This window comes from Osmerus eperlanus, chromosome 5, assembly GCF_963692335.1.
Source record: "Osmerus eperlanus chromosome 5, fOsmEpe2.1, whole genome shotgun sequence".
NCBI classification, from domain to species: domain Eukaryota; kingdom Metazoa; phylum Chordata; class Actinopteri; order Osmeriformes; family Osmeridae; genus Osmerus; species Osmerus eperlanus.
The window spans coordinates 2,168,086-2,190,450 of NC_085022.1; the positions used below are offsets into that span (position 1 = coordinate 2,168,086).

Below are 22,365 nucleotides of genomic sequence, written 5' to 3' on the forward strand. Positions count from 1 at the left end.
GAGAGAGACAGAGAGAGAGAGAGAGAGAGAGAGAGAGAGACAGAGAGAGAGAGACAGAGACAGAGACAGAGACAGAGACAGAGAGAGAGAGAGAGAGAGAGAGAGAGAGAGAGAGAGAGAGAGAGAGAGAGAGAGAGAGAGAGAAGAACGAACCATAAAGGCAGAGGTATTGGAGTGTGTCCCAGGGAACCTGGCGACAGACTTCTAAGCGGCTGACAGCTGTGCAGCAGTTTCTATTTGAGGACAACTTGGGTATCACCTTGTCTTGTGTACAGTACTGTGCACCTGTCCACAACCACACCACGACAGACTGAAGCGGGAGACAACATCTGTCTGGGACAGTTTACCTTCTTGCGTAACCTGATACATCTGGTGGATGTATCAGGTTAGCATGTTTGCATGTGAGCAATTACAACCTACAGCAAGGTCTTGTACATCAAGGTACATTAATAATACAAAAACGCTAGAATAATAATGAAAGAAAAAAAAAACACATGGGTTAGAACTGCAAGTGTGTGTTCACTCGCTACAGTGCATACAGATATTGAGCTACTTATCATTCCAATGTTCTCAAAGATGATTTCAAAAAAACCTACAAACCATTTCTCCGTCCATCACTCCACCCTCTCCCGCTCCCCGTCTCTGTTTAATTAAAATGATGACAAGAGCCAGTGACTAAAGGGGCAGCAGCCATTTATAAAAGTGACATATTTCTGACTGGGCCCTTGTGTCCACAGCCCGGCACTTAGCATAATCAGAACTCACTGAGGGGGGTGAGTAGAGACCAGCAGCCAGGGGGGGAGGGGGGGTGAGTAGAGACCAGCAGCCAGGGGGGGAGGGGGGGGGTGAGTAGAGACCAGCAGCCAGGGGGGGAGGGGGGGGTGAGTAGAGACCAGCAGCCAGGGGGGGAGGGGGGGGGTGAGTAGAGACCAGCAGCCAGGGGGGGTGGGGGGGGGGGAGTAGAGACCAGCAGCCAGGGGGGGAGGGGGGGGTGAGTAGAGACCAGCAGCCAGGCGGGGAGGGGGGGGGGGGAGTAGAGACCAGCAGCCAGGGGGGGAGGAGGGGGTGAGTAGTGACCAGCAGCAAGGGCGGGGAGGGGGGGGTGAGTAGAGACCAGCAGCCAGGCGGGGAGGGGGGGGGGGGAGTAGAGACCAGCAGCCAGGGGGGGAGGAGGGGGTGAGTAGAGACCAGCAGTCAGGGGGGGACGGGGGGGTGAGTAGAGACCAGCAGCAAGGGCGGGGAGGGGGGGGTGAGTAGAGACCAGCAGCCAGGGGGGGTGGGGGGGGGGGTGAGTAGAGACCAGCAGCCAGGGGGGGAGGAGGGGGTGAGTAGAGACCAGCAGCCAGGGGGGGTGGGGGGGGGGTGAGTAGAGACCAGCAGCCAGGGGGGGAGGGGGGGGGGAGTAGAGACCAGCAGCCAGGGGGGGAGGTGGGGGGGGTGAGTAGAGACCAGCAGCCAGGGGGGGAGGGGGGGGGAGTGAGTAGAGACCAGCAGCCATGGGGGCAAGGGGGGGGGGGGTGAGTAGAGACCAGCAGCCAGGGCGGGAGGGGGGGGGTGAGGGGGGTGAGTAGAGACCAGCAGCCAGGGGGGAGGGGGGAGTGAGTAGAGACCAGCAGCCATGGGGGGAAGGGGGGGGTGAGTAGAGACCAGCAGCCAGGGGAGGAAGGGGGGGGTGAGTAGAGACCAGCAGCCAGGGGGGAAGGGGGGGGGGTGAGTAGAGACCAGCAGCCAGGGGGAAAGTGGGGGGTGAGTAGAGACCAGCAGTCAGGGGGGGACGGGGGGGTGAGTAGAGACCAGCAGCCAGGCTGGAGATGGGGGGGGGGGTGTAGAGACCAGCAGCCAGGCTGGAGATGGGAGGGGGGTGTAAAGACCAGCAGCCAGGCTGGAGATGGGGGGGGGGTGTAGAGACCAGCAGCCAGGCTGGAGATGGGAGGGGGGTGTAGAGACCAGCAGCCAGGCTGGAGATGGGGAGGGGGGTGTAAAGACCAGCAGCCAGGCTGGAGATGGGGAGGGGGGTGTAGAGACCAGCAGCCAGGCTGGAGATGGGGAGGGGGGTGTAAAGACCAGCAGCCAGGCTGGAGATGGGGAGGGGGGTGTAGAGACCAGCAGCCAGGCTGGAGATGGGGAGGGGGGTGTAAAGACCAGCAGCCAGGCTGGAGATGGGGAGGGGGGTGTAGAGACCAGCAGCCAGGCTGGAGATGGGGGGAGGGGGGTGTAGAGACCAGCAGCCATGCTGGAGATGGGAGGGGGCGGGTGTAGAGACCAGCAGCCAGGCTGGAGATGGGAGGGGGCGGGTGTAGAGACCAGCAGCCAGGCTGGAGATGGGGGGAGGGGGGTGTAGAGACCAGCAGCCAGGCTGGAGATGGGGGGGGGGGGGGGGGTGTAGAGACCAGCAGCCAGGCTGGAGATGGGAGGGGGGTGTAGAGACCAGCAGCCAGGCTGGAGATGGGAGGGGGCGGGTGTAGAGACCAGCAGCCAGGCTGGAGATGGGAGGGGGCGGGTGTAGAGACCAGCAGCCAGGCTGGAGATGGGGGGAGGGGGGTGTAGAGACCAGCAGCCAGGCTGGAGATGGGAGGGGGCGGGTGTAGAGACCAGCAGCCAGGCTGGAGATGGAGGGGGGGTGTAGAGACCAGCAGCCAGGCTGGAGATGGGGGGGGGGTGTAGAGACCAGCAGCCAGGCTGGAGATGGAGGGGGGGTGTAGAGACCAGCAGCCAGGCTGGAGATGGGGGACACCTGCTGTTCTGCCACAATGAGGGACAACCACACGACACTGACCACACACGACACTGACCACACACTACACTGACCACACACACGACACTGACCACCCACACGACACTGACCACACTGACCACACACACGACACTGACCACACACACGACACTGACCACACACACGACACTGACCACACACGACACTGACCACACACGACACTGACCACACACTACACTGACCACACAACTGTTGTACTCCCCGTTCGGCTGGGTGACCTGGACAGACCTGTTCAGTAGCTGATTCAGACAATAGATCATTGGAGCTCATGTTTAAACAGTGAGTTGGTTGAGAGATATGGGACAACACAGAACACCAGCTTATGATTAACAATTTGATGTTTTCCACATGGTTACCTTCTGGGATGTGTGGTAAATTAAGATAAATATATCGAGTAGGTGATTGTAATGTTCTTCCAGTTGCACTAAAACTTTCAGCAGCTCTCTGTATCAGCATTAATCACTATGTTAAGAGAGTTCTGAGGAGAAATAAAGCAGTAAGTTATCTTTATAACTATTTCTACTAATGAGGCTGTTTTCTACACGTAAAAATCGCTAGCCAAACAATTATCCTGGTCCACGTAACTCTGTCATTGTGGCATTTCGTTCTTCTGTTGTGGACTAGTAGTTCTTATTCTGAAAAGTCCTGCTTCCTTCAACTGTGTTTTAGCGCGTGCATAGGCTACTTATTTTAATGTTGTGAAACGTTAACAGCATAAGATTATTTAATAGGAATGTCCCTGATTAAAATAAAGAGTAGTGCAAGTCATGACTCGGAATTGTTAACACAAATGTTTCTTCTTTTCTTCCAACCAAAACGATCAACTTCATGGTAATGATCGATTTTGACGTTTAACATGCAATTTATACTTTTGCATAAGTAGCCTACTACTTGCTACATGCTTCGATAGCCAAACAAATGTCCTGGTGCACGTAACTCTGTCAGGCTATTGCATTTTGTACTTCTGTCGATCAATTTCTTGTTAGTTACTGCATCCATTCAGCGACGAAGTGTAGTACCAACCCTTTCCGTTTTGAGTTAATGTAATGTGTTTTTGAGTTAATGTAATGTCGTTTCCCATTTGGGGGAGCGTGTCCTTGTATTGGGGGGAGGTGAGAAAGTCACCCTATTTGGGGGGAGTTGATTCGTATTTGGGGGGGGTGTTTTCATTTGGGGGATGCACTCATGTTAGTGGGTGTGATTTGCACTTCAGGGTTTTGTATTTTTTGTAATATTTGTATTTTTGTATTTTTATATTGTAATTTACGGCAACTTATATTTTATTTTATTGTATATTTAATTCTATTCTAATCCCACTTAGTACTGCTAGTTTATGTACCTTTAGTATAGATAGTCCACATATTTAAATTTTAGGTATATGTTTATTGTATGCACCTTCCTGCCAAAGCAAATTCCTTGTCTGTGCAAACTTTGATGGCGAATAAATCCCATTCTGATTCTGATTCAGGGCCACCGTACTATTGTCATGGGTGTCGTCTCTTACACAACAGTGCTACAACAATATCTCCAATACTAGGCCTACATGTAGGTCTGTTTTATAACAATGAAATCATTTGCAGTATGCTATCCACTTCACAGCTCCAACGAACTCCACACGACTGACATCCAAATCTGCTATTTACACAATTTACTTGAGCACAACTTAAATTCAGATATTTCTATACACTTGTTTTCACTCTCTCTTTTGGCTACGGATCATGGTGAGCTGTCTAGCTTCTATCCATCACGGAGAAGTTTGCCAAACACAACAACATTGTGGGAGTAGCTAGATGTATGACCGAAACTGGCTGCCACAGAGACAGAATGGATGCTTCTTCCTTGGAATGAGCCCTTAAAAAGACATTATGCAGCTCAGTCTCTCCCTCGTAAACAGAGGCTCTGGGGACGACGCTGATCGTGGCAAGCCATCCCCGGCCGCTCCGCATCGAGACCGTCACGCCGGCGGTGACAGATGATGTTCCGGCGCGTTTGTGGCGGCTCACGCCAGGCGCAGTACGACACAGGCCTTCACTTGGAGAGAGGAAAGCGGAAACATTTATCTTTTTAAACGTCTGAAAATCTGTCTGATTTAAAAACTAAATTGAAGCAGAAGTGCCAGTCGGGTGTGGAGTGAGCGGGGGGGGAGGAGGATGTGACCCGTAACGTAACACAACTCTACAAGGCCAATGGACGCAACAAAACAAGCCTCACAGATGGAATCGGTCAACCAACATGTAAGGGTCCTGTTAAGATACACTGTCTGGTATCATCAAAAGCAAAACAGATCACAAGAAAGAGACATTTCTTGAAAGACAGGCCACTGTGAAAAACGATGGTGGTTGTGAGGGTATTTTGGGAGGAGGGGCCACAGCAATGTGCAACTGAAGATTCTCTTTGCTATCAAGATTCACAGACATCCTGCTGACCAGTCCAGACGAGCTCTCGGTCTGAAACAGGAACAAGACTGCCATAAATCAGTCGCCTGGGAACTCAAACATGCTTAAACATGAGTCCTGGTGGGGGGAGCATCACACACCGAACACTTCCCAGCCTGCCCTGCAGTCTGAGACCCATTCATCAGCACGCAGCACAGACACCGCTAGCAGACGCCACGCGTCCTTTAATGGCTTTGTGTCCTGGTTTCGTCTGCCATGCGGTAGCTTATCACGAGCGATGAAATGATTACTAATGGGTCATGCGTACCAACCCCCAGACTCTGCGACAGCCACGCGAAGAGGTGCAGCCTTCGTGTGATGGACTCAAAGCCAGCTCCACCTCTGTGACAGGTGGGACGTTGAGGTAAAACACCGGCGGTAATGAGGCCAACATGGACACTAGAACTCTGACATGTCTATACCTGGAGCTGGGTCATGAACTCGCTCTGTCACCGTGGGTACGGGGGAGACAGCCACATACCTTAACGTGCTGGCAGCTGTGCCCAAACTACCTTGACAGCCTGTGACTGTTCCTCTCCCCTCCTTGACATGGCTTACAGGCACACACATAATGACCCGTCACCGGCCTGTCTCCCGCGAGAAGCGAATGAAGACAATAAGGAAATGACACGCCTGCATTCAAATGGCCCATTCTAAGAATGAACACACACCTATCCCCCCATGCTCTGCAGGATGCATTTCATCCACCCTGACTTGGCGGTGGTGCATTTGTATTACACCTGTTTTGAGATGAGTATTCAATATCGTTATTGGCACTTTTCCTTCTCTACATGGAGGAGTATATGAATGATTTGATAATGTATCTTCCTCCTTCACTGGTGCCCTCAACTTGTAGATTATCTATGTTCCATAAAGTGACTCCAAACGTGGGATATGAGTTGAAAGATTTACTGTCTTTACATTACAGTGATATTCATTAATGGGAAAACAAAAGGTCCGAACTGAAATCTGACTTTTCAGAAGATGTATTCATCAGTGGACCGATTGCATGCTTTCGCAGAGGAAAAGAAGCCTTCAGTCGACTACTATCTTTCAACACATGGTTGGCATCTGTCTGTCTGACACACAAACTGAGATTTATCGACAACTTCAATGTGTTCTGGAACTGTGCAGACCGTTTTCAAGCTGACGGACTCCACCCAAACCGTAGAGGATCTCGACTACTAACAGCAAATATCAATCACGTGCTCCTGACCACAAATCAAGCTTCTCTCCCTATCCCTGTTGTGTCTAAGCTGACTGACGCATCCCAAACAACCTCCCATGGAACAGAACAGAACATTCAAACAGCCTCCTGCAAGGACATGGGCCCTGCACAGATCTGCACCCCCCGGATGAATTCCCTTGTGATGGAACAGCTCAGTGACAGAGACTTTCCCAAAGAAAAGCTACGCTAGGACAGCCACCATGCTATTTCATTGGACATACCGGTCATCATCACAAACAGAAAATGGCATGGTAAAATGCATGGTTACAAACCTGAAACTAGTGTTAGAAGTCACAGAACTATCCATATTCTTCCAACAGATTTATCTACCCCTGTTTTATCTGTTAATACCCCACAGATGAAACTGGCCCTTCTAAATGTTAGATCACTAAATAACAAAACATTTCTAGTTAATGATCTGGTCAAAGAAAACAACTTAGACTGCATCTGTCTAACAGAAACCTGGCTAAACAATGACACGGCAACAGCAACTTTGATAGAAGCGTGTCCGCCTGATTACAGCTTTCACCAAGTTTCAAGGACATCAAAAAAAGGTGGAGGAGTCGCAGCTATTTTCTCCTCTAAACTGTTGTTCAAAATCACTGAGCTAGGTGAATTCACATCATATGAATATCTTGCTATAGAGCTCAAAACCGAATCAATACTTTTTGTTATTATATATCGGCCACCCAAGCACTCGCCAATATTCATACAAGAATTCTCTGAACTATTATCACTATGTGTCACTAGATATGACAAAGTGGTTTTAAACGGAGACTTAAATATCCAAGTAAATAAAAAAGCTGACCCAAGAACTATTGAGCTCTTAAATCTCCTTGACAGTTTCAATCTAACTCAACACATAACAGACCCAACACACCAGCACGGAAACACACTAGATCTAGTGATAACAACTGGACTAAATATCAATAATATTTCAATAACTGATCTACCCCTCTCAGACCATCATTATATACTTTTTAATGTGGAAATTATCCTAACAAAAACCAAAAAAGAATTCTTAGTCCATAGAAGATATTTAGACGATACAGCTATGATGACATTTTCTGAACAATTTGCTCTATATGAGCCGACTAACCATGATTGCTCTCTGAATGAAATGGTAGAGAACCTCAATGATGCACTATTATCTGTGTTAGACTCTGTTGCACCACTGAAAACCAAAAAGAAGTGCACAAGCATAACCTCCCCATGGCTGAGAAATAAAAATGTTAGTGAAACAAAAAGAAAATGCCGTGAAGCAGAGAGAAAATGGAGGAAAACAAAGATCACTATCCACTACAATATCTACAAAGATACACTAACCACCTATAACAAAACCATCCGTCTAGCAAGGAGAGAATATTTCTCCAACATTATTACAGAAAATGCCAGAAATTCCAGAGTTCTTTTCTCCACCATTGACCAGCTGCTAAACACTGTCCCTGCTCCACCTCCATCCTCAGTAGTTAAATGTGAAGAGCTTGCTTTGTTCTTCAAGAACAAAATAACTTTGATCAGAGCTAGTATTATTAATAGTGGGGTCGAAACTGACATCAGTAGATTCTGCAACATAACCATGAGCACATTTACCTGTATCACACTTAGTGAACTTTCCAAAATTGTCAGCGAATCTAACTCCACAACCTCAGATATTGATCCTATACCCACAACATTCTTTAAGCGAGTGTTTGATAGTGTCTCAGGTCCGGTGCTAGAGATTATAAACACATCCCTTAGAACTGGCGTTTTCCCAGATGCCTTCAAAACAGCTGTTGTAAAGCCCCTATTAAAGAAACCCAAATTGGATAACAGTCTACTTGCAAATTACAGACCAATATCAAACCTTCCATTTATTAGTAAAGTACTGGAAAAGATAGTTTTAGTCCAATTAAATTATTTTCTTGAAGAAAATAACATCCTGGAAGTCTCGCAGTCAGGTTTCAGGAAATATCACAGTACTGAAACTGCTCTCACCAAAATAATTAGCAACCTCAGACTAAACTCTGATGCAAATAAAGTCTCTATCCTTATCCTGTTAGATCTCAGTGCAGCATTTGATACAATTGATCATGACATCCTAATCAATAGACTGGAAAAGCTTATTGGGTTCACGGATAGTGTATTGAACTGGATGAAATCATATATCACAGGAAGGAAGTTTTATGTTAGTTTAGGTGACCATAGGTCCAAGAAACATGAGAACTGCTACGGGGTTGCTCAAGGAAGCTGCTTAGGTCCATTACTTTTTTCTCTTTATATGTTACCACTCGGCGACATAATCAGAGAACATAACATAGATTTCCATAGCTATGCGGACGACACACAACTATATATATCCACTGAACCCAACGATGCAACGGCCATCAATTCCATTACCAACTGCCTGTTGGCAATAAACAAATGGATGAACGCTAACTTTCTTAAATTAAATGAAGACAAAACCGAAGTCCTACTATGTGGCCCCAAATCCAAAAGAGAGATGCTTATTAAGAATCTTGGAGGTTTAACCCTGTCTTAAACCAGAGGTGACGAGTCTCGGTGTAATCCTGGACTCAGATTTGAATTTCAACTCTCACATTAATAAAGTGACCAAAACATCTTTCTTTCACCTGAGGAATATAGCAAAGGTACGACCATTCATAAACCAAAATGATGCAGAGAAGTTAATTCATGCTTTTATATCCAGCCAGCTGGACTACTGTAACGCACTTTTCACTGGTATTCCCAAGAAAACCACTGAAAGACTACAGCTCATTCAAAATTCTGCAGCTAGATTATTAACCAAAACTAAAAGGAGAGAACACATTAGTCCTGTCCTAGCTACTTTACACTGGCTCCCTGCCAGGCTACCTTCAGAATTGACTTTAAGGTCCTTTTCCTCACATACAAAGCTCTACACGGACAAGGACCTAGCTACATTGCTAACTCCTTTATAAACTACACACCAGCTAGAACACTGCGATCATCAAATGCAGGCCTATTAGAGGTCACCAGAAGCAGTCATAAGAAGATTGGTGATTCGGTCAATTACGCCCCAAAACTATGGAACAAATTACCCATAAATATTAGGGAAGCAAACACTCTAGACATTTTTAAAAGACAGCTTAAAACCTACCTTTTTACCGAAGCATTTAAGTAATTTTATCTCAAAAGGGTTTTCCTACTTTTATTAATTATATTATTGTTACTTTTAAGATGCATGTTTAAAGTTGGTTTCTCTCTTGAACAGAGATCTTATTGGGATTTTTATTTTTGTTTGAATTGTTTATCACTTGTATTATTGTTTTTATTGATTTTATGTAAAGCACCTTGAGCTGCAATTCTTGTATGAAATGTGCTATATAAATAAAGTCTTACTTACTTACTTACTAAATGTAAATGTTCAAAAGGACAAGGTCACATTGCTGAGTGACTTTGATGTCAAATAGCCTCAAAACGATGACACCAGCCTCCAGTAGCATTCTTGGTTTACAGGAATCTGTCAAGGCCTCTGTCATGGCTGAGTAATATCGACTGTGAGCCCTTCTCTTCCCACAGCCTGTGTCCTGTTCAGTTCCTGTGTTTTATGCTGGTACTTCCCATTGATTTTGGAAGGGTATCCAAAGATTTAATTACACAAGTAACACATAAACTGTCCCATGCCAATAGTAGTTACAGCCTGAGAAAAATACAGCTGTGCCTGTTAAAAAGAATGGCCTTTGAGGGTGAGTGAGGCAATCGGTTAGTTTACTGGTGTAAAAGCACTCTGTGTTCTACAGTCCACAAGACTCTGCTGGGTTCGGTTGCCTCATCCGGTACGCGAGGCAGATGACAGGAGACCCCAGAGCGGAGCAATAATAACTTAGCTGCTGAAGTTTAATCAGCGGAAGCAAATCCAGCACATCCTGCCTTGCTCATTTGCAGCAATTAGTCAAAGTCACATCCACTCACCTCTCAAACCGAACTCCTGCAGTTCAATGGCCAAACAGTTTCCCTCCGCAAATGCTAACGACCGCGGGGGTCAGCTTGTTGTGTCTAAACGCGATCATCAACCACCAACTACGGTTCAAAGGCGCGTGAGGTTTTAAAAGCGTCTGTTAAAGTTAACAATGTAGGTTTGTGGCCCTCTCGTGGATTGAATTGTTTTTTTAAACAATGAACGACTCAAGTTCCAAGAAATTGGTATAGCCCACTGGCTTCTCGGACCACAAGATCCATCGATCCATCGATTAATTACGTAAATGGAGGAAAAGAGTTATCTTGCAAATACTGGCGGTACTAAAAGACAGGAGGTGAAAACACAGAATTGGATTAAAATTATGGCTTTCAAGGTGCATCCACTTAATTCTATTACATGACCGCCGTAAATTCCACACCCTCGGACCGCCACCGCTTTTCATCATGTTATATCTTCTTGTCGATTTCCCTGGTGTGGACGGCCTCCGCTCTTGAGCCGTCTCAAAACCAAGGGGAGGTTTGGACCCGCTCCCCCCACGCAGAGCACGTCAACCGCATGTGATCACTTGCTTACAACTGGGACATTTACATTCTCACCTACAGGTGCAGCAGTGTGGGGGGGTCATTTTCCCCTCTGGAGAAATCACACAAATTGCCATTTGGAAAATGAATTCAGTGACCTATGATAATGTAAGATTCATTTGCACTGTGCTTGCTGTGCTTGAACTAGGAATGAGAGATTTTCTCTTTGCCTTCCACTGATGCAGAATTCATTTGTGATAATTATCACAAGACCACAAAAAAAACTGACCAAAGGAGGATATCACGAAACACAAAATGTGATGATAAAGACCAAACATTTGATGCAGTGCCAAAGTAGGCTTTCGTGCACGAACAACAGAGCTGAACAACACTAGTGATTTGGCTTTACAGGTTTCAATACAGGACACTTTAGAAAGAACAATGAATACACCTACACATCCATCAAAGATAAAGTATATGGCCTTCACCGCACACACACAGACATCTGAAACAGAGAGTGTAGTCATTTGAGAGTATACTGTAGACTCAAAGGAGACAAACCTGACATATACCTTATCCCTAGAGGGGGTGGTGGAGGGAGGGTACAGATTTAAAAATAGCAAGCTTGGTATCATTTGAAAACTATTTCTCTACAAGGCAGTTTTTACTCTTCAAAAAACGAGGAGTCTGACTTCTGATAATGATGGCGTATCATGCAGGCGATGATAGCTGTGTCAAGCCACTGGTAGCAAGGAAAATCTTTGATATCACTGAAATGTGTAGCATCGTGACAATCCCAGATGGACAGGAGCTTTTGATCAGAATGACAGCAGATGCACTGCGGATAGCATTTCATTACAACTGAGATATTCACATCCGAGCACGAGGCACAGTAACGGTAACTCAATCCTGTCAAGAGATGAGGAATATCAAAATTCAAACCACTAACTGTCTGGATTTCATCTCTAAGCAAATAAATATTCAAACACACACACACACACTCTTTGAAAAATATACCTTCAAAATACAGTACAAAGCTGATCCTTGCGGTCTGAAAGCTCCAGGCTGTGTTGATACCCCAAAGAAAGCAAAGTCACATTTCTGCGGCCTGATAGACCAGGGCTTCGGTTCTGCAGCTTGATTAGTCTTAAACAAGTCTGTGATGCAGCTGGATCAAAACACACCCGCGAAACCTCATCTCACCTCAAACAAGATGACCGCGACACCTCATCTCACCTCAAACAAGACGACAGTGGTCCTCTGCTTCTCAAACTGTCTGTTTTCATATAATATTACTGGTAAGTTTGAATACAGACAAGGCAAGTCTCTAGCTGAACAACATTGTGAAATATGAAATACTGATATGAATGCTCAGTAGTCAAATCTTGATAAAGCACAATAATACTAATTATAATAATAATAAATGCCTAAACCAAAAACCAGACTCACATAAACTGTAAACACAAGTCTCATTTGTAGACATGTTGAACTAGTAAATTGTTGTTGATCGTATTCAGTAATGATGTCTACTGGTTGTCAACAACATTAACTGTAACTATATGTACAGGGAGTTAAACATAATATAATTGAGTATGGGGATAATATTTATATTATAAATATAAATCTGTAAAATTTCTGAACATAATCTCCTACACAGGCCTAGTTGTGGCATAGGGCCTATCAATAAGGCTATGAGGGGAAATGTAAATAAACAAAAAATGTGCTGAAATATCCCATTGATGTTTTAAATGGGTATTTTGTTATCAACTCCGAACATAAAGAAACCTAAAGCTTCAACTAATCCAAAGTTAAGTAAGGGTTAAAAAGTCAGTCGAGATGATAGAACACTGGCTCTTAAATGATAATGAGCTAAAACAGGGGGAAACTATATGATTTTTACAATACAGCCAATACATCTCTATAGAATTCTCTGTCAAATTTTCCCCCAGTTTAAATGGCAGCTTTTTAAATGGCTACTAATTATCATTCGGTAGTAATCTGTATGAAACTGGAGTTCAGTTTTGCTAACTATATCCAGGATATCCTCGCAGGACGGCGTTAACAGGCGATCCGCGACGTGTTACCTTAGCAACGTCTAAAAATGCAGCCGGGAACAGCAAGGCAGCGACAGGCGGGAAACTTGGCTCGTTGCAGCGCGTGTGACATGATTGACAGAAATAGTACAAAGCACCGTCACTGGAAGCAGCTGCGGCGGCTGAGGCGGCTGAGATTGGCCGTTAAGATGTGGGATTACAGGCGGTGCGGATGCAGACGGTTCAACAGGACACGTCGTGATCCCAAGATTTAATACTTTTGTTTACAGAGATAATGCGCTGCTGCTCAGACTGCCTCAGCAAGAAAATGAAATTAGAAACGGAAGAGTGAATTGTTTTCCTATTATGAATGTGAATTAAGTAATACAATATTGTGAATTCAAATTGAATAGTAGGTAACAAGACAGCTAGTTTCTGAAGATACTAATCACTGAACATGAGGGTTCAACAGAACACATCCCAATTTCAAATAATTATGTCAGACCGTTGCAATAAGATCATGTAAAATGTGGAAAAATACAGAAAAAACGTGAGGAGACCTATGTTGTGGCGGCCCATCACATTTATTCAGAGATTAGGAGAGAATCCCTCAGTTAATTCTGGGGTCCTCGTGTTATCAGGGGGTGCCCTTGGTGCGCTTGTGTCATTCATCATCTTTTAAGCAGGGTTGCAATGGGAGCTCATCCTGGGTGCTGAGCTGCAGGATGTTTAAGCAGAACTGTGGCCCAGCCAGTCAGCCAGCCAGTCAGGCAGCCAGGCAGCCAGCCAGCCAGCCAGCCAGCCCGCGGCTATGGGTCATATTTCATCGTTTAAGCAGACCATCCTTTCCTGCTCCCTGCTGCCTGGCTGAGATGAGAGATATCAGGGATCCCAGGGCTGTACGGGGTCTGTTCATCTCACCCTCTGCTGAGTCGGTCTCTCCAAGGACCACACCCGAGCACAGCGCTGACCTGCCCCCAGCGCTGACCTGCCCCCAGCGCTGACCTGCCCACAGCGCTGACCTGCCCACAGCGCTGACCTGCCCCCAGCGCTGACCTGCCCCCAGCGCTGACCTGCCCCCAGCTGGCTGGGGGGGCAGGAGGGGGGCTTGGGAGCGGTGGTGGTATTATAAGCCAGGAGGTCCCCTTTAAAATCGATCTTCATCGACAGGAGACAACCCCCTCAAGATGCCCCGTCTCCATGTCAACGGGAAACAAATTCACATTAGTGACACGAGAAACAATGAAGTCTTTAACCCAAGTTCAGAGGCAGATTCTGTTTAACAGAAATACTGCAGGGTCTGTTTTTAATCTGACGCCAAGGGCAAATGTCTTAGTGGTTATAGGCTAAACCCCAAAAAGCGATGAATCTTGCAACATCATCCATGCACCATCGTGGTTGGTAAAAACAGGACTGATCACTGTTTTCCAGCAAACCGTGTGAGCTACAGCCAGCATGACGGTGGGTCTCCCTGTCTCTCATGTCATAAAGCCATGAACTCCTGTTTACAACCTGAGACCCCATCTTTCTCTAGGCAATGCAGTGCACAGAGGAGAAAAGAGAAGGGAGCGAGCAGCCCAGGAGCCCTTCCAGATCCGTGCCTCCAGTCTCAGATAGCTGAATGCTTATTGGCTCTTGCCGGAGCTATCCCCTGTGATGGCCGAAACACACACATGTTCACCTGCGGCACTCTATCTGTCCTCACAACAGAGGTCCTCACAACAGAGGTCCTCACAACAGAGGTCTTCACAACAGAGGTCTTCACAACAGAGGTCCTCACAAAGTCATGAGAGAGGGTGAGGCGGGAGGCAGAGTGCTCCTACTTCCTGCCTGCCCTGCCCTGGGCCAGACCCCCCAGGAGCTGGAGCACAAACCACCAGACCTAAAATAACACCTCCCCGCTTTCCTGCCTGCCTCCTTCCTCCACCTCTCCCCCCGCGCCAGAACAGGAGAGGGAGAGAGAGAGAACGGGAGAGAGGGGACGAGATACAGTAAGGGAGAGAGAGGGGAAAGCTGCGGCACATCGACTCGTCCCTAAACACCAGAGGAAGGTCCATGCGCCTCGCTCAGTGGAGGTTTATAAATACCTCCATCTCTACCGGAGGAGCCCGCCTACCACACACCGCCCCCTGCCAGCTCCATAGATGCTGAGAAGAACCAGGAAACACACAACACTGACACAAAAACAAACCCTTGCACGGCCACTTTATTGTACGTGCGTGTGTTCGGCTCCTGGGGCCTACCCATCCCAACGCAGTGAAGGCTTGTTTTCCCCCTCGAGCGAGAAGAAGCATCCTTCAGGCCGCTTACCAATGGGGGTGTCCCACCCTTGCAGAGCCTCTAGTTTAAAATGCAGTTCTAAATATTGACTGCCCAGACCTCCATAATGTGTCCTCTCTCCCTGGCTGCTGTGAAACTGTGTGAGCAGAAGCCTTAATCACAGGAATTATGTGCAAATGCTGCCAACGCACAGCGATACAATCCATTTTTAAGTTGAAGTATTCTTGCCAAGCCAGAAGAGAGGGCCCACTCTCTTCTGGAGAGTGAGTCTCCCACTAAGGGAAAGCCACGCTACAGAGCATGAAGCATTGAACATTTAAGAGGGCACAGTTAAAGCCGAATCTGCCCAGATTCCAAAGTTATTTCAGGAAAATGCAAAGAGAAACACTGGCTAATTACAGTATCACAGTGCTTTTGAAAAAATCACAATCAATCTTTCAACCTCGACTAGAGCGCCACAGATGAGTTACCTGGCTTTAACTCCAATTAGCATATAGGTAACTCTCCAGTCCCCCTCAACCCCCCCCCCCCCCTCGCTCCCACACACAAGCCTGTTATTGTCCTCAAGCAGAGCTTCTTATTAACGGCTTAGTGTGTTGACAGTGCCTTCGCTGGCTCTTAATCTGCAGCCCTCATATCACCACACTGGTCTGACAACGACACTGCAAACCTCAGTCCAATTAGCATAATCATGCTAAAACACAAGTGCCGGGGACACCCTGGGGGATAGCGTGTGGGAAAAGATGCAGGATTACAGAGCAGTGGATGACAGACCACCAAATACACAATGGGACCCAAAGAAAGTGTAGGTAGATGTGTTTCTAACTTCACCCTTAAGTCTGTTTGGGTCCTTAGCACCATCCATGCACACTCGTCAAACCAGGCACAGCCATTCAAGAAACTGTTTCCACCTCTGTGTGAAAGGTGAAACTGTTTCCACCTCTGTGTGAAAGGTGAACTTCAAATCCCCAGGAGTAACAACTTTAGCTCTTTTAACCACAATCCTTGTGGGGCCGTGGGATAATACCATCTCCAACTTTAAAATGTGTCACTGTACCACTCCAAATGATAAATCCTTGCCCCTCTGGCATTCGAAACACCAATTTCCTTCCATCCACAGCCCAATTTTAACTTAAAGCTTTTATCCTGCCCTCAATATGTCAAGAGAGTAACCTGCTCACAACGCTCTTCTGGTGTGGGAAGGGTGGCAGCACTGTTAAATGGAGAAATGAGGAAATATTTCATGTCGAGGTAATTCCCATTTCATCCCCTGCTTTCCTGATAGATGTGAATGCCAGAAAACCAGCTTTGATGTTTGTACAATTACACGGCATATGAATGAGGGGAATATCTCTTCGGCACATAAGCAAAATACCCGCTGGGTCAGATGACAGGGCTGCCTTGTAATAAACAACATCATTTGTGTAGGGAGACCAGCGCTCATCCACATCTCCTCATGCAGAGAGCTTCTGAACACGTACATCAGGAGAATCAGCAGGCAGGCGGAGATAGAAAGAGAGAGAGAGTGAAAGATGGAGATGGAGAGGGAGAGACAGAGAGAGATGGAGAGAGGGAGATAGAGAGAGAGGGAGAAAGAGAGAGAGAGGGAGATGGAGAGGGAGAAAGAGAGAGGGAGATGGAGAGAAAGAGATGGATAAAGAGAGAGAAAGACAACAACATAAACACTGAGCTGGGCTGGCAGATATGAATTAAAATGAAAAGACACCATGACAGCCAAATGGGCATTTCTTTCCCTTTTCCCCCATTCTAGGAAAACCTGTTATCTCCAATGTTTCATCTGAATGCAGTCCTACTTCATTGTCTTGATGCGAGCCATCCTAGAATGTGACTTACTGCAGGCCCCTGTGTTGGGGCCCCAGCAAGGATCACCACAGAGAGACTGCAGCACCAGCATCTGTGATGAAGTGAAGCCCAAACACATAGCTCATTCCTGCACCTGCAGACGTTCCTTCAATCTGCCCCGACTCTCAGAGGTTCTTATTACCCCGGCCTGCCTCTGCTCTCTTCATATCTCAGGTTGACACATACAACCACTAAAGGAGTAAAGGTACTTGGGCATTTTTCTCAGTCAACTGTGTGGAATTTTACCCCAATCAACTTTTCGGAGGGGCGCCCCGGTTCAAGGCGACCTATCTGAACGTAGAATTTACCAAAAGGCGAAGGCATTCATTCATCACATCTGATAAGTGGAATTGAACAGGGAGCTGGGGCCCAATGGGAGCAGATGTAAAGGGGAGAGGAAGCTCTGCAGAGAGGACTACAGAGCCACTGGGTTTAGCCCAGAAATCCTTGGAAGAATATATATCACTATATCAGTATTAGTATCCAGTCCACTATTAGTATCCAGCACGCTCAAAGTATGTGTGTACTTCTTAGACCAACGGTTAGACCAAGTACTGGATGAATTGAGGTTGAGGTTATTAATTCCTATTATATAAAAAGCTCACCTGTATTCATTTATAGAGGTCATAAAAAAGAGATTGTGTGGAAATGTGTTTCCAACTCCAACACATGAATGAGAAGCATCGTTCTGCAGATGAGGCAGGTTCCACATCATGTCCTTAACAGGACAGAAGGATAGTTTGTTGTGAACGTCTTTATGCTATGCTAACATGGCTACGGCTAACATGGATATTAATGGTTGATAGCCCATGCATGCTGATCACTGAAAAGTCCTCTTTAAGGTTATGTAGAAACAATTTATATGATGACTAATCTGGAATTTGGAGGATTTAAGGTCCATTGACTTAGAGATCAGGATGCATTATACAAAGCCTAATTGTGTGTAAATAAAGTCTCGAATGACACTGACGATCTTAAATGCCATGGTCATAGAGACTTTTATCTGTAAAACACACACAGAAAAGAAATCGAACAGAGAAAAGATAAAGCAGCCTTGATCCCAATGATGGCAGCGATTCCTCAGATGAAGTACATTTTTTATTTTATGTATGTCTTTAAGTGTCCAGTACATGTGAATATTTACTGCATAATTAGCATGGAGGACCATAAATGTTGAAGCAAAGTGAAGATATGAATACTTAATTTACTGCTCTAATGAACAGGAAGTCAAAAATATATAAATATTTATGGAGTGATGAGATTTCACAGGGCATTAAATTAATGTACTAATTCAGTCCATTCTTATCAGCAAGCTGAATAAAATATCTTCCTCTCAGCATCCGAACGCTGGGTTTGAGACTGTGTCTTTAGTCCAAGAAAAATGTTAAGCGCCGGTGAGTGTGTGTCAAAACCGGATATCCTTATCTTAGAGGGCATGGCCTGCTTTTAGTGGAGGCCATTACCCAGCTATCATACCCCCTCTGCACTCACACAAATGACAGATAATGACACTATTACTCCGTCCAGTCAGCACACATGTCAAAACATCCCAATCGAGCAGAGGAGAACCAGATTGATCTATAGTGGCAAAACAAACTCTCTTTACCTCCCCTCTCTCCCTCCCTACAGCCCCCTGCAGAGGCCAAGGTGTGGGCCACACGTCAGGGTGACCAATCACCTCCCTCCCCCCTGACCTCCCTCCCCCCTGACCTCCCATCACCTCCCTCCCCCCTGACCTCCCTCCCCCCTCACCTCCCCCCCTCACCTCCCTCCCCCCCTGACCTCCCATCACCTCCCTCCCCCCTGACCTCCCTCCCCCCTCACCTCCCCCCCTCACCTCCCTCCCCCCCTGACCTCCCTCCCCCCTGACCTCCCATCACCTCCCTCCCCCCTGACCTCCCCCCTCACCTCCCTCCCCCCTGACCTCCCTCCCCCCTCACCTCCCATCACCTCCCTCCCCCCTGACCTCCCCCCTAACCTCCCTCCCCCCTGACCTCCCTCCCCCCTCACCTCCCTCCCCCATCACCTCCCTCCCCCCTCAGCTCCCCCCTCAGCTCCCCCCTCAGCTCCCCCCTCAGCTCCCTCCCCCCTCACCTCCCTCCCCCATCACCTCCCTCCCCCCTCAGCTCCCTCCCCCTCTCCCTCCCTCCCCTCTGAAGACCGTGCCAAGGACCTCCATCCTGTCTGTCCGCTCCACCTACCTCCGGGCGCAGCCCTCCGACCAACATGTCTGCATAGCGCTGATTGTCAGCTCTGAGTCTTTCTGAGCATCTCAGAGGGGGTTGTCCCTGCTCTCCGCAGCCTGTCTTTGTAACCCCAATCCGGGAACAATAACAGCTTTGGTCACAGGCTGCTAAAACTCAGCTTGACAAAGCCTGGATGAGGAAGGAGTTCAGTGAGCGGTTACCAAACCGGATCCTGTTGATGCTAATTACACACAAACTCAATACAGTCCAGGCTGAATCTATCCTTCCACTTCCTGACATCTACACTTCAAAGCGACAGGAATGCAGTAATGTACAGTGCTCAAGACGTCAAGCTTTTGAAGGTTTACATGGCTGCTGCGTTGGTCGATGAATATTCATAACTGGAAAAACTTTTACCTCAAACTTCTGCTCACACCCCCACCGCTTTTTTTTCCAAAGATGGTAATCTTCCAAAAAATACTTGTCATAAACAAAGCTAGCGTGTCAAGCAGTACTATTCATCTCTTACGACGCCTATTTATAACCTGGGAGAAACATTCCTACCCTTCCAGAGGAAAATGATGTTTTGCAGAAATCTGTTTCTCAGCCTGCTAAGACAAAAATGGTTATGTTCACAGCAGAACATAAAATCAATCAGATTTGTAATGGTCTACACGGAGAGCATGACAAACAGCCATTGCAGTGGATGGCTTTCTGTATATGCACTCGTAACAATGGTGACAGAGGCTTTTTCCATACTCACTGCAGCCTGAAAATGAGAAACATTCTGTAAATAAGATATTACTCTATGGACAAAAATATTCCCTTGGACAATTTGCTTTTAAAATGAGTGCCAATTATAAGTGGGCATCGGTCTCCAGTGTACCAAAGCAACATCACATTTTACATTTAAATACGGGTTGAAATTCCTGGCAGATGAGAAATCTTTACTCTTTTTTTACTCTGGGGCAGTCAATATATCTATTTCACACTATTGCCCTCACAGGTATCTATTAGCATTAAGATAAACCTTCCTCCCTCAGTTGACTCAATCTACTCTGGAAATGGATGTATATGCAAACCCCCCAAAATAAGAATTACCTACAAAGTGTGATTCTGGCTATAATATCATATGCATGGGTGCATTATGACTACAGGCGTAATATATATTTCACAGTATTCAGCAAGCGGTAAACAAGAGTTGGCAACACACAGCGCACCATGAATCCCTCGATGCCGGCCTCGTCTGTACCCTCCTGGCACAACCCGTCCTCCCCTCCTGACTGGTGGCCCTGCTCCTGTTGACCTCATATGAGCTATGAACCCTGAAGCCAGCTCTCGGGGTGAACCCCACGGTGACGTCAGATTAGCCTCCAGCGCTAGCCTCCAGCGCCAGCCTCCAGCGCCAGCCTCCAGCGCCAGCCTCCAGCGCTAGCCTCCAGCGCCAGCCTCCAGCGCCAGCCTCCAGCGCCAGCCTCCAGCGCCAGCCTCCAGCGCCAGCCTCCAGCGCCAGCCTCCAGCGCCAGACTCCAGCGCCAGACTCCAGCGCTAGACTCCCTGTTCTGCCGCTTCCTGTTCTGCCAGGAATAGTCCTTTATGATGGCTGAACATCCTGTTTACACAAGCAGCGCAGCCCGCCCCTTGCAGGGAGAGTACGCCATCTTGGGGTGATGATGGAGGCCGGCTTGAACACGACTCACATCCTGCTGCTGTCCCAGACTCCTCCCCATCGACCAGGGCTGAGGGTGCCTCAACACACACACACTCTAACACACACACATCCTCACACACACACACACTCTCTCAGTCTCTCACACGCACAAAACTGAACGGCTTGACTCAGAGACTGCATTCTGATGAGAATGGGGGGGTGGTGGAGTTGTATGATGAGTTATATGAATATGGGGGGGTGGTGGAGTTGTATGATGAGTTATATGAATACTGTACATGTCTCAGTACAGTCATTTGTGAGACTCTGGCAAACCTTTGGGTTGCCTTCAGAGGGGCTTCACTGTACTGCTGTCCTGCCAGGTGAGTGGATCGTAGAGTGCGCATCTCTGGGCCGTGTACCAACTACAGTCCTGCACCGGGGCCGGTACCTGTGGTTCCCCGCAGGTAACCCGCTAAAATAGATTTTTTGGGGTTAGGGAAAAAATATTTCATCCCGCGAGGCGGCTTGCGGTTCAGAACTAATATATTGCGGGTCAGAAACGTTATTAAAATAAAAGGTTTCAGGATGTGTTTAATGTTACTTTAATTAATACTCAAGTACAAGGGCGTAGGTTTGGTTTGAACATTGGTGGGGACACAGTTTTTCTATTTGCTATCGATGCTCCAGCCTGTTGCTCAAAGCATGAGCAGAAAGCGTTTGTGCAAACACACACACACACGCACACAAGATACTGCATTACATACAATAGTGCCACACAATTAATAAATCTTTAAGGGACATCAGAGGAATATTAGCCAACGTTTGGAGTCTAAACAAATTATATGAATCTATTCCTTTTTTTAACGGGTGAGGGAAAATCTGTCTTTATGTCGGTTGTCGATTTGGTCTCAGAATTGATGTTGCCTGCGTTGTTCGGTTACGGCTCCAAAGAACCAAACCGTGCAGGACTCTAGTAAGAACACACACCTGGTCAGGCCCCCTTGCCACACGGCAACATCAAAACCTGACACAAATCCAAACTAAACAAACACGGCCTGTAGAGTCCGTACACGCAGTCAAGAGTCCTCGGGGACCAGCGTCGGTTAGGAGAGAAGTTGCGAGGAGACATTTGATTAGCGGCCTGCGCCTGGCTTCCCGCTGCGATCCAGAACAAAGAGGGTCTGAATGCGCCAGCGATGACGGGAGTCTTGGTATCGGAGCTCTCTAATTGGGGCCGCGGTAATCGCCCTCGTCTCTGCGGTCGAGCCGTGTCAACAGGCTCTCGGCTGTGGTGAGAGTGTGTGTGTGTGAGTTTATGTATGTGTGTGTGTGTGAGAGTGCCTGAGTGTGTGTGTGAGAGAGCGTGTGTATATGTGTGTGTGTGTGTGTGTGTATGTGTAAGTGTGAAGTTGTGTGTGTCAGTGTGTTTTTGTGTGAGTGTGTGTGTGGTAACCG

The 22,365-nt window shown here is 47.1% G+C and overlaps 2 protein-coding genes across 3 annotated transcripts in view; one reads left to right on the plus strand and one right to left on the minus strand.

The window, feature by feature from the left end:
* Window positions 1-22,365, plus strand: part of LOC134020774 (E3 ubiquitin-protein ligase AMFR-like) — a 343,986-nt gene that overhangs the window by 77,331 nt on the left and 244,290 nt on the right. The window lies entirely within an intron of this gene.
* immp2l (inner mitochondrial membrane peptidase subunit 2) overlaps window positions 1-22,365 on the minus strand; it is an 88,744-nt gene that overhangs the window by 54,734 nt on the left and 11,645 nt on the right. The window lies entirely within an intron of this gene.